This window comes from Gossypium hirsutum, chromosome D01, assembly GCF_007990345.1.
Source record: "Gossypium hirsutum isolate 1008001.06 chromosome D01, Gossypium_hirsutum_v2.1, whole genome shotgun sequence".
NCBI classification, from domain to species: domain Eukaryota; kingdom Viridiplantae; phylum Streptophyta; class Magnoliopsida; order Malvales; family Malvaceae; genus Gossypium; species Gossypium hirsutum.
The window spans coordinates 8,926,261-8,940,606 of record NC_053437.1 but is presented as its reverse complement, the minus strand read 5'-3'; the positions used below and the strand labels follow the sequence as shown (position 1 = coordinate 8,940,606).

At 33.6% G+C, this 14,346-nt stretch overlaps 1 non-coding gene across 1 annotated transcript; it reads left to right on the top strand.

Moving 5' to 3' along the window:
- The first annotated feature begins 3,297 nt into the window (after nucleotides 1-3,297).
- On the top strand, nucleotides 3,298-3,403 carry LOC121214233 (small nucleolar RNA R71). Its single transcript, XR_005909819.1, has one exon. It is a non-coding gene; the product is annotated as a small nucleolar RNA R71 (small nucleolar RNA).
- The last annotated feature ends 10,943 nt before the right edge of the window (nucleotides 3,404-14,346 follow it).

Below are 14,346 nucleotides of genomic sequence, written 5' to 3'. Positions count from 1 at the left end.
CAAGACTACTTCGTAATTTAGTATTTAACAGGTAATTACCTCGAAAACTTCAGTTAAACATACATGCATGCAATAAGGTATTTTTAAAAGTCTATATTTGTAAGGGCTTGGAAAACCGTTTTGTTTAAAAACATATAATTAGATTTAAAACGTAGTATAGTAAAATGTTGAAAAAAAAAACTCCATTTCACAATGTCTGAAAATAGTATTGTAGAATTTATACGTATATATCTTATTTAGGAAGATTCATTAAAACATCATGCATTTCTTCATAAAATCATCATCATTTAATTAGTTCATAGGACACCTACTATTTACGTTATTTGTCCAATTTTACATTTCATGCAAACTAAACTCATGATTAATTTCCACATCACACATAAAACATATAAGACTTACCTCGATACCCAGCGACCCTTCAAGCTGCAATTACAAGTTAGTCGAACAATTGCTCATACCATTCATCATATATTCATAATCTACCATTCAATCATCTATCTGAAGCAGTGATAAAAGTTCCAAATCAGACCAATTAAAGAGTCCATAATGTCTAATTACAATCCAACGATTATAATAAAGTATAATTCTAAATCTCACTATTTGGTCCCACATTGCCTTCCTCAATTACCAAGGTATAGCTTCGTTATGGATCACTTGGATGACTCACTTCCCTACCTCTTTACAAGCTAAATCACTGCAATGATATAAAAGAGTGTGTGAGCTTATGAAAGCTCAGTGAGTGCTCAAACATCTACAAATAAACACATCAGTCAGGTTAAGTGAAATAGGCATGCCTAAATGATTCACTTTTTATCACAACTCACACAAGATAATAGTTAACACGAATTAAACAGTTCACATAGAACAGGTAGTTCGCATAAAATAACAATTCATATGAAATAACAGTTCATGCATAATAACAGTTCATTCAATATAATAGTTCATACAATATAACAGTTCATTCAATATAATAATTCATTCATACCACATCGTAACTCATATATCTCAAATAATGATAAATTGACATTTTTGTGATTATGAAACATATAGGAGACTCTACCACCACCTATAATTGGACTCTATCACTACACATTGGATAAACAGATCTTCTTATAACGCCTCACTTTTGGACTCAAAGAGCCCTATGCTATCTCCGATATAAGTGTAGCATTAATGCTTACACTTTTCAACACACTCGACTCATAGAGCCCTACGCTATCTCCGTTGAATGGAGCTATGCTCGACATTCCCTTATCTCTCCAACGCTATCTTCGGGTACAATGCTCATCAGAATAATGAGGGCGAGTACTCAAAATCCTATGACATGCCAACTATATCCAATGGTTCCATAAGGTCACAATGCCTAAATATCTATTTAACACATTCACAATATTCAGTATAATAGGGCTCACAGTTAAGCAGAGCTCACACATTATAACACAGTTCGCAATTCACAATTCGCAATAGAACATGGTTCGCAAATAATATAACTTTTATGCAACATATATTGCACACATAACACAATTCACATATCATTCATGACATAGCTCACATAAATCATTATTCGTATAATTTATTTAGCATAGGGCATGCAATAGCTTAGTTGACATACAATATAACTCAAAATCTCACAATACACAGTTTGGCAAATTAATACAATTCGCCATATTAATGCAAATCACCAAATTAACACAATTCGCCATAGTAATATAATTCGCCAAGTTAACATGGTTCACAATATAACACATTACACAAATATAATTGGCTCGCATTATAGTTGAGCTCGCACCTAACATTTCACAATAATATAATTTTACACTAAATCAGAGCTTGGATTACCGTAAAGCTCATAATTCACATATTGGTTCATGCATGCATAGATGTACATTATCAGTAAAATTTATATGTTATAAGAGTTCACATTATATATATTTTTATTAGTTTGCAAGCATTACAAAACCCATATACATATATATATTATATAAAACAAGACTCATATATGCATATATATTATATATATAATCAAGACCCACGCATATATATTATATATATCAAAACCCACTCATATATATTATATATAACAAAACCCGCGCATATATATATTGTATATATACACATACCTTTTTAGTACATTAGCTCGCCTTTAATATTATGCTCACACACACGCACGCAATAATGAAATGCACAATTTATACACACTTATCATGTTAAGTACATGGTTTACAACTACAACTTGCCTATTTTATTCTTATAACTACATACACATTTTAAATTCATGCATTTGGCTCATTAAAATCGCACAGAATGCATACCCTACACTCAAACAAAATTGCAATGGTTTGCACAGAAGAAATCAAGGTTCACATATTAATTAAGCTGGTGATTTACATATGTTACCTTAGCCTGTGTAATGGAGTTTAAATGCAGTATATTAGACCACTCACTTAGCAACCATTACTTCAACTATCATGCTTAAGTAAGCTTTAATTTGCCTTTGTCCATGCTTGTGGAGGCTCCCAAATGAATTGGAACTTTTCATACGCATAAAACACATTACAAAGGCATTACTAATGACAACAAACACCATTAAATTATTCCAAAATCATAGATCAAAGCCTCTTAACATCTATACCAAAAACTTAACTAATTTTGCTGAAATAGGTGTTTAACCACTTAAATCTCACTTCTAAGTTTAGATTTCAACTTCATACATCCTAACTATCATCTAATTACATATCTAGACCATCAATTTCATCCAATTTCACCAATTTAATTTTTTTCAAAAAAAATCAAGCTTATGCGATCTTTTAAAAGGGGAAAATATTCTATTTGCTTAAATTCATTAAGGATTTATTAAATTAAGATCAAATACCTTTTAATTAGATCAAATGAGTTAGAAATCAACTCATTTTACCGAAATATAAGGTTTCCTCACTCGATTTTTGTTGCTAAACCTTAATTAAGTTTCTAAACATCCTATTTAACCTATTATTACAAATGTAAACCTTTAATTTTACCTAATCTCACGAATTTAAAATTTTTAGAAAATTAAGCTTGTATGAACACATAAAAAAGGGAAATTCGAAATTCATTAAAATTGGATACTGATCTATCAAATTGAGTTATGTATAGTGTTCAATTGGCCACTAACAGGAGTTTATTGCCATGTTTTCTATCAGTTCAAACGCATCTTTGTATGTTTTGTTCATTAAAGCTCCTCATATGGCTCCATTTAGTCTTGAACGTGTGTGCACATCCAATTTGTTATACAACATTTGCAGTCTCAGGCACTCAGGTAACCTATGATGTGGGCGTCTCTGTATTAGCGTTTTAAAATGCTCCCAAGCTTCGTGAAAGCTCTCTCCTTCTAACTGTTTAAATGTTGTGATATCTCTTCTTAGTTAGACCGTATTGCTAATAGGGAAAGCCTTTTGTAGAAATTTCCCTGCAAGTTCATCCCATGTCGTGATAGATCTTGATGTCTGTGAATCTAACCAAGAAAATGCATTATCGATTAAGGAGAAGGGGAACAGCCGAAGACGAATAGCATCATCGATGACCCCATTATATTTAAATGTATCACGAAGCTGAAGGAACCGTTTTAAATGCTGATTTGGGTCCTCCGTCATTGTGCCTCTAAACTACAAATTGTTCTAGATCATCTGAATCATGGCCGGTTTTATTTCAAAATTGTTATCCGTGATGACCGGCCTTGTGATGTTTCCTTGAACTTTCTTCATATTTGGCAGCATATAGTCCCTTAAGGTTCTTTCGTTTTGCATTACCTGTATGTTTGCGAGAAGTTATGTTTGTGGTGGTAAGTCCTCTGGGATATTATTGTTAATCTTGTCAAACAATGGATTGTCTTGGGGTGGTAAATTACCTACAATAGGTGATTTATTATGCATTTACTGTTGCTGTCGAGGATTTTGGCGAATTAGTTTCTCTGAATTAGTAGCTAGCTCTATAGGTGTTCCCCTAGTACAAGTCATGTACTGAAACTAGATCGGTCCATGGCCCGAGCCACCTGATCTGGCCTGAAGGACCGCCCAAAATATGGGAGTATTTGAGCAAAAATATAGGCTCAAAAAATGGGCTTGGGTTTAGGAATGAGGCCCGCTTTAAAAATGGGCAAGGCTTCAAGCAAGGGTTTTTCAGCTTGGGCCCAACCTGAACCAATTTTATTAGCCCCAAAATTTTACCCTTGTTACTAGTCCCCACTTTTTAATAACCCTAGTCCCGATATTCCCCTTCTCTTTTCCCATTCCAATCCCTAATCCCTAAATTTTTCCTTGCTTTTTTTTGTTTTTTTTGTCGTTGCCACCACTGCTGCTTCTCTTCATTTTGCTGCTTTTCACTTTTTTCTTCGCCACTATTGCCATAGCTGCTTCTATACCTTTTGCTGGTTTCCACTTCTTTGCCAGTCTTCGATCGCCGCTGCTCTACCTTAGTCTCATCACACAAAGACATAACAATTGGTTGCTAGTTATTAAAAAAACTGGTTAGTAGTTACAACGAAGTAGGTAAGTACTTCGAGGATTGTACCCAAAGGAGGCGAGTACTAAATTAATGTCAACCTAAATGGAAATAGAAGTGATTAGTAGTTTAAATAAATTATAGTACGATAAAACATAAAAAAAATATTTTGGGGTTTTATAAATAATGAAATAAAAATAACAAAAAGAAAGTGAGCTTCGTATATATAAGTTCTAACTTAATCAAATCTAAGTATGAGTGATTAGCTCACTTTGGTAATCATAACTAATTGCTATTTTGGGTTTCTACTCAATTAACTAGTTGCTACCCTAGCAAGATCTCTCTATCTTCCATTAAACTAACAAGTCAGCAAGAACTACTTATCTCTCGAGCTCACAGTCTAAACCGATTCAGGGCGAAGGTGCTCACAGATAGGTCATACTAATTTTGGGTTAATTCTCACCTAAATGACTTCCTAGGGTCATCAAGCCTAGGGTTTAACTTCTTTCTCTACTAAATAGCTGATCCGCTAAGAAAACCCTACATAGCAATTAATTAATCACACTTCCACTCACTAATCCCTCATAAAAGGATTAGTTCCTTGTGGATCTTGTGAACACAATAATCTTGATAATAAATATAAGCATAAATAATGAATCTAAAGAAAAGGTTAAGAGAATCCTGAATTATATTAATTGAAGCACAGAAACCACAGTAGTTTGATCATAGTTACAACTCACGTTCTCCAATGAACATGAAATAGAAAAGAATTGAAATAAACCTAAAGCCTAAAAGAAAGGAAAAATTAAAGACTAAATTTACAAAGAAAAACTTAGAATGTAAAAGTTGTTCTTTAAACAAGTGTTTTAATAGCCTATTTATAGAGTTTGGGTTGTCGTCGTCCGTAACCCTAGGTCAACTGATGTTCTCGTGTTTTAATTTCCATTGTGTAGACCAAAATGCCCCTAGCTCGTTAGTTCTTCCTATACAGGACTGATGTCGCGACACCTTAGTCCTTGTGTCGAGATATTGAAGGCAGTATGCATGGTTCAGAGGTAGTTTCAAAGGTGTGCCACGACATCCCTTGGCTATGTCATGACACCCAAGGCAGTATAACAATCCTGGCATTCTGCTCCTATGTTGTGACATCACACTCCCTGCATTGCGACATCACACTCCCTGTGTTGCAACATAGCGACTAGATTTGAGTTCTTATGCCTTTGAATAGTCTCCTACACATTTACTAAGTACCTTATCTCACCTTTAGGCCTCATTCGGCCCCTAAGGTCAATAAAAGACTTAAAATGCACTTTTTATTGAATTTAAACTAAACTAAGAAAACATAACTCAAACATACTAAAGTTGCTCGTATCCAAGCTCCTCAAGTATAACAACTAGTTTAATCTAATACATTGAATTACGACAGATCAATAATGATATTTTTTATTTAAACCAACTAGTTTGAAAATTTTTAAGTATAAATTAACAAAAATACTATACTTAGGGCACTAGATCCTAACAATAAAAGGGACATATTATATAAGTACTCTTACCCATTGCATGTTAAGGTCTGGTTTGAAATGGGAAATAAGTGTAAGATTGATCTGGATGAAAGTATAGATAAGGTTTCTCATGTTTTGAAATTAACTTTGATGAAAAAAATAGCTGAGAAGCCCTCAAACAAAATGGAAGTGTGGAATACTTTGCAGAATACTTGGCGAGTTAGGGCGGTAACGACAGTTCATTAAATGGGTGTTAATTAGATGGTTATTAGTTTTTCCAATTCTAATGTGATAGAGAAGGCTCCAAATGATGGGTTATTATAGGAATCTACAAAGAAAATGATAGTTAGATTATTGTAACACTCCTAACCCATATTCGTCATTGGAACAGGGTTACGGAGTATTACCAGTATTTACAGATTTAAAAATAGCTTACACATATCATTTACTATTCATAACCGAAATAAAACATATTCAATCATAATGTCCCTTGAATGGGCCCTTGAGACCCAATTTATGTTTTAGAAACAAGTCGGGACTAAATCAGGAACTCAAAAAATTTTTCACAAAATCTCAAAATTTTTCTTAAGTGCAGGGGACACGCACCCATGTGGCTAGGCCGTGTGGCTCACATGGCCAAGTGACATGCCTGTGTCCCAGGACGTGTGGGCATTCGATGTGAGGCACACAGTTGTGTCCCAGCCCGTGTCCATTCCCCTGTAACTCTCTGACTTGGGTCACATGGCCAGCCACACGTCCGTGTGCTAGGCCGTCTGGATAATTTAATTTTCAAAAATTAGGTGCAAGGGTCACACGCCCATGTGCTAGGCCGTGTGGCACACACGGTTGAGACGCACGCCCGTGTCTCTACCTGTGTGAGCAATTCGAAGCATTCTGTGTCTCAAATTTTAAGATGTAGGGGACACACGACCAAACCACACACTCGTACGCATAGCCGTGTGTGACACACGGTTGAGACACATGCCTGTGTGGACAAAATAAGGCCATTTCTAAGTCTTATTTCTCACCCTAATTGCCTTCCACCTACAAAAACACTTAATAAACATGTTCACCAACCAATTCAAACCATTCAAATCAAGCCAACTTCATGTATTAAGTATGACATAATATCACCTATATGCATATTGGACCTAATGTGCTAACTCAATTTAACCATCAATATAACGATATGCTTTGCATCACTTAGTCATTTCGAACACATACCAAGCCTGATAAAGCTACACACAATTATATATACTTTTACTTTAAAATATAACTATTACAAGCCATTACAATGGCTGATTCCAACCAAAATATTTCTTCTTTATGCTTAACTTAGCTTATACATGCCATTATACCAAAAGTTAGTTTGCTTTATATACTGAGAAGTCTAAGGGATAGTATGATGTGTCTCCGACCAAGTTCCAACCTTCACGAGATTTCGAGTACTATAAAATAGAGGAAAGAAAACAGAGTAAGCATATTATGCTTAGTAAGTTCGTATAACAGAAAATTAACTTACCAATCATTTCAATTTAAGATAAACATACAAAATTCATCCAAAGAAATTTGGCAATTTGCCTAAATACATATAATCTAAAGAAACTTGTTAGTCATGTATTACATGTAAACATCAAGAATCAAGGATGAGCTCATCATGTAATAACTTTCATATACATATGTTTTTCATATCATATTTCCATTTAACATGTGCATTTCCATGACGAATCATCTTAAGCTCAGTTTAACCATATCAAAACTTTGCCCATTGAATTTATTTGAAATATCGATGGATAAACATGTAGTACACTCAAAGTGTACAAAACTGTAATCCTTCAACTCATATTTAGGGGTACCCATTAGGGTACATAATCAGGAAGCACTCTCTCGAGCCATATAATAGGAAGCTCATATAAGCCATGTAACAGAAAGCATATCCGGGATGTATAACAGGAAACTCATAAAATTTTGAAATAGAAAGCTCATGTGAGCTGAATAGGTAACTTCAAAGAGCTATTATCAGGAAGCTCCGGATAGCCATATATCAAGAAGTTCAAGCGAGGCATATCAGGAAGCTCATAAAGAGCCTATATCGGGACGCTCACAAAGAGCTATGGTATGTCCGTATTATATGCAGGATCCATATCGATCATATAACAGGACACTCATAAAGAGCTACGGTATGACTACAACACATGCAGAATCAATACCGATCAGGATGCTCGCAGGAACCATGTAATTTGAAACTCAAGAGGGCTTATAACAGGATGATCGTAAGAGTTATGGTGTGTCTGCAACATATGAAGGACCACAACCAATATGGGAAATCCTGTATCTATCGAATTTTATTTATTCAAACGAGACTTAACGTTTATCGGGTATTATCGGATATGATGATTTTCATACATAAGACATTTATACAATTCACACATATACAACGTTCAATTCAAACATATTAATATACATAATTTAGTTACACGGACCTCCTCGATAATTGTTCATGTTCGTAGGCTACTAATCCGATACTTTTTGTTTTCCTCGATCCAATTCTGAACTAGGTCTATCCTGATCTATATGAGTACATTTAACTCATTTGAATACAATTCACATTCAATTTCATACAATTCACATACTAGGAAAAATTACCATTTTGCACCTATATTTTTAATAAATGACAATTTCGTCCCTAGGCTCGGAAAATGAAATTCATGCAATTTAATCCTTATTACAAGTCTAACTAGATTTTTCATATAACATTTACAACCCATGTAATTCATAACATTCAAAAATTTTTCATGAATTTTACATCTTTACAATTTAGTCCCTAAATCACAATTTCATCAAAATTCACTTTACAAAAGTTGTTTATCTATCAACAACCTTTCATTTTCTATCACAAATTCAAAATTTCAGCATACTCATCCATGGAAAAATTTTAATACTTTGATAACTTTACAAGTTAATCTCCAAAATAGGTAGATTAGGTTACTACGATCTCAAAAATAGAAAAAATTACTAAAAACTGGACAAGAATGGTTACCCAATTAAGCCAATTTAGCTTGCTTGAACTCTTTTCTCTTAGCTAGGGTTTCCATGAAAATAATTTGGGGAAGATAATGAAAAAGATGATATTTTGTTATTTAATTTAATTATCATATTTTATTTTTCCACTTTCCAATTTAGTCCTTTTCTTTTCTTAAATTTCCATGGATGAACCATCATAAATATCTACTAACTTCTCTTAATGGTCTATTTTCCTTATAAGGACCTCAAATTTTGAATTCCATAGCTATTTAATCCTTCTAGCTACTAGAATTCAACTTTTGCATTGTATGCAATTTGGTCCTTTCTATAATTAAACATGAAATTAGTAAAATTTTCTTATCGAAATTTTCATACGTCTTTCCTATCATAATGCAGACCATGCAATAATATTAAAATAAATTTTCTTTTTGACTCAGATTTGTGGTTCTGAAACTACTGTTTCGATTTCACTAAAAATAGGTTGTTACAATCATGGTGTGCAGGATACTTATTATGGTTTAATTTTGGATCTAGATGCATGGATTGAATTTGTTTCCATTTACAAAGGCTAATGTGGAGAAGGTTAGAACCAAGTTAGGAAAGCAAATCAAGATCGAGAATCCGAGTGGTTTTATAGTTATTAAGATATGTTACTTGTTAGTGTTGAGTTGTTGGTCAATTGTATTGTGTGTAACACCCTACACCTAGTTTGAAAAAAGATTGACCGTAAAACACCATATTCGTTGTCATATCAACACAAGTGAATGGCCATACAAATATTTCTCACAAAATTTTAATATGAAAATCGATTCATTGGATGTGTAAAGATCATTTTAGATGAAAATTGAACTTAAAGAGGCCCGCATATGATGTTTTGAAGTAAATATAAAAATAAAAAATACGTCCATGTTACGAATCTTGGGCTAAATGATCAAAATGCAATGCCAAGTCTTAAGACACTTTATCTGACATCATAAGCACCATATGTACCAAACAAATCTTGAGACATTTATCTCTGAAGTTGTATATCTCGAGACAAATGGATCATGTCTCAAGACACTTTTTTGGGTACATATAGTGCTTATGAGGCTAAATTATCAAAATGCAATGCATGTCTCGAGACATCTCAAGACAAGCATGGAATGTCTTGAGACATGCACTTAGGAATGCATGATCAACCAATTTTGTTCCTTTTGTCTCGAGACATGCTCTTACTCTCTCAAGATATAAGTCTAGAAAATCCATAAAATCATCATTTAAATTCATGCAAACATGTCTCAAACCTTTCAGAAATAAAATAGGCATGCTACCAAAAGTATACTAGCAAGTTAGATTTGTAAAAACAAGTCCAAAACATACAAATCCTTCACTAAAAGCATGCTAAATCAAAATTTGACTGTGTAAGTAAATTATAAGAATGAAACCATGATGCAAAACCATCAAGATCTTAACATTTGAAAAAAAAAGCCTCATAAGCAACATATGTACCAAATAAAGTGTCACTATACCAATATATCTCAAATCAGCATAAGGCAGTGAACCAAAGACCTTATAGTATCCTAGGCCTAAGTACATGGAAAAAAGCTAAAACAAAGTCCAAATAAAGGCCATAAAAGTAAAAGACCCATTAAGACTCCCAAGAGTGGAATTGTTCAACCCTAATGAATGTTCACAAACCTTCTAAACCTGCACATGTAACATAAATCCACGGTCGAGCTTTTCCACTAAGCTTAGTGGCGCATAACTAATTTCCATTATGCCAAATATCAAGCTAAATTAAAAATATACCAACAAGCAACAACATTAAATCTCATGGAATTTAATAAGCATAATAATAATAAACATTTCAAGTAGTACAAGACATAATTAAACCACCAAGATTATAACATTCCACATTTATATCAAGACACATTAAAATTCATGGTTACATTACATAAGGAAAACATCTAATTTCATATACATTTAACTATAACAAAGATTTCATTAATATAAAACATTTCTCCAAATAACCAAATTTAACATCGTAAACGGATACACGAATATCCAACCAGTCTTAAAAAAATAATGCATAAACAAATCAAATAGGTACATAATAACGAATCTTTGGGGATTGTGTGACACGAATTATCAACAAATTCCTTAAGAATGCACAAAGAGCTACAAAACGAATCTCCCAAGTGCATTGAGCAAACTCATAATGTAACACCCCATACCCAACCCGATCGGTTAATCCAGACTACAGGGTGCTACGTTTCTATTCTAAAATTTAACTAACACATTCTTTAATATATATTTTGGCATTCATACTCAATATATTTATTACTAAAACACGGTTATAAAATTAATACATTCATTAATACAATCCACAATTCATAATCACTTAATAAAAATATTAATTAAAATGGTTAGTTACTTGACTACGCCAATTTAAGACTTTATTTCAAATATATATACCTTTAATTTAAGATATAGAAATTACACAAAAGTAGCTTTACTATATTGTCATATTTACTTAATTACAAATTTGACTCTGACCCTGAGGCCCTGCCTTTAGGTCAACCCATTTTATGCATATTACTACGAAGAAACATGTCCGTCTGAACAAGATAGATTCTAGCCTGATCCCTCCTCAAAACTTCGAATTTCCCTATTTACCTAAAATACGTAATAACACATACGTAATGTCAAATGAACTTAGTGATTTATCCATACCTTACATCAGCAAAATGCTAACAAGCTGGTACTTCATGATTCAGATTTCAAGTCTGACTTTGTCTGTACTAGGATGGTTCGCCAATCTTATTGGCATAGTATTTACATCAAACTAACTAGCTCACTTGTACTTGGTACATTATCTTTAATGACACCATCACTTATTTACTGTTTCATTTTGAAGTATAATTCCACTTAGTCGGTTGCATTTGATCTACTACTGACGGCTTAACAACAGAAGATTTTGTATTCGACTATACAAGACCTAACACATATAAAGCTTCCACTGATGAGATTTTATAGAGTTAATGTCAGAATACAGATTTATAAATGTTTGACCTCTTGGCGGATTATCCCTGCGAATACTATCTTCACTTGTTGCCTCTATAGACTCCTATACATCTAATTCCTTGAGAGGAAATCCTTGTGGATTCTTACTTATGGGCTTATGAAGAAAACCCGTAGATAATTCCCATAGCATGTCTCGCATCAACAAATACAGATAACTGAATAAGAAGATCTTAGCGAATGGTTCCTTCTACAGACTGCTATTGGTAGCTTGTCTTAACGGACTCAAATTTGTAGTATGATCCTTATGGATTCATGCTTCAGACCCAAGTATGAGGTTCCATACTTGTGATACATATCAACAGATTCATGAAATAAGACCCTCATTACGAATTAAATAAGAGAATAAACTCATACCAATCAAGCAAATGAATCTGGTAGACTATCATATCTTGTATATGACTTGCATAAACAGATAGCTTATACCTTTAGATTCATGCATAGAAATAGATTACAAGTAAACGAGCACATTCTTGGCAGACTTATGAAAGCAGATCCAATATTTGCAGAAACATAGACTTGGACATATGCACAAATTCACATACGCAAATTATCTCGCGGACCTCCACTAGATCATGCCATGGCCATAGACTTGCATTCATTTATACGGCTTAAAGCCTTCGGCTCCTTAGAGTCGTTTACCACCCTTAAAAGCCTTTCATATACTGGTGCATACCCTTCTCTGTACAGTCCTCTCAAACCTCTGAAAAGCCAATTATCATTAATATTCATTTTCTCTATAATCCGCCTGAGCCTCTACAAATCTTCCTTGTTAATTTGAACACCTAAGTGTTCCCCCCCAAGGACGAGGTCATTCACCAATCTCGGTTCACATGTCATACCAGAGGCAAAATTTATAACATATCATATTCTCCTTCTCTGCCTCCCATCTCAATCACACTTTGACAGACCTACATGACTCTGCATATCATTCATACGCATGCATTTCATACACAAGCAGTCAACCATTACTACTGTTTATGCATGACACACATTACTCCAAACATTTCATTTATCCAATGTGGTTACTTACAAACATTTATGTATTTTCATATCTACACACGGCATGCATCATGATATATCATCATTCAACCGTAGAATAATTCATTATTTGCAGAAAGAAGTTAACATACCCAACACATGATACTGAAAAAGTAAATATCCATTTAAGACCTGAGTTCTGAAACTCACCTGGAAGTTGACGCAAAATCCATCTACTTATCTTTTCCCTTGCTACTCGAGCCTCTTTAGTTAATAAAACATAACAAACATTTCATAATTCCAACGAAGACAATTCATCATCATAAGATCCATAATTCTTTTACATGTAGAGGTCATCTAAATGGTTATATGCAACCTTACCCATAACAGAATAGAATCGATGGATAACCATAATCCTTAAGTTTCTTTCTTTTTTTCCTAAATCCATTAATAAGGAAAGGTTAGCAAGCTTACCAGCTTACAAAATTTCTAGTTTCTTAGGCTCACACTTCCGTCTCGTCCTCCATGCATAACGCTCTTTAACCCTTCTTTCTTCCAGAACAGGCTAGAAAAAAAAGATTTAGGAAGATCAAAAAAATGAAAGAATAGCTTGGAGAACAACATCTTTCCCTTATATAATACTCCCACACTTCCTTCACCGATATCAATTCCACAGCCAAGTGTACATACCCACAATCATCATATCTCCCACTAAGAAACCTTTAGTTCAAGCGTAACCGAACTAAAGGTTGAAATCCAACCTTTCCACAACCAGTCCACAAATCGCTATTGTTTGCATTAGAGTCTGCTAAATTTGTAAGCTTTTCAATTTAGTATCCAAAGTCACTATTACAACTAAAGCTTTGACTTTTTCGGGTGTGAAAAATAATGCAAAAATATACAAAGAGAGCTTTATCTACTATATGACATGCCCCAAGTATACCTGTGAACTATCCAAAAATAATTTATTAGGGCATTTAAAAAATAAAACATGTAATCACAACAAAAAATATTCCACCAAAACACATATTCAATTTAAACAACATCATAGAATCACTTAACCTTGCAAGAAAAAATCATAAGCATCAATATAATCATAAATCACCATACACTCAAATCAATATAGAAAATAAAAAGTTTCTCAACAAATTAGTCATATAATATCAATATCATACATTTAGCTTGTAAACAATTAATTTAGACAAAAACATAAAGTATAAAGAAAGTTAGAATGCACAAATTGAAACCAACTATGCTTTAGATACTTTCTCCTTTCCTTTAGCCTTCGAAACTTCTTTGGATT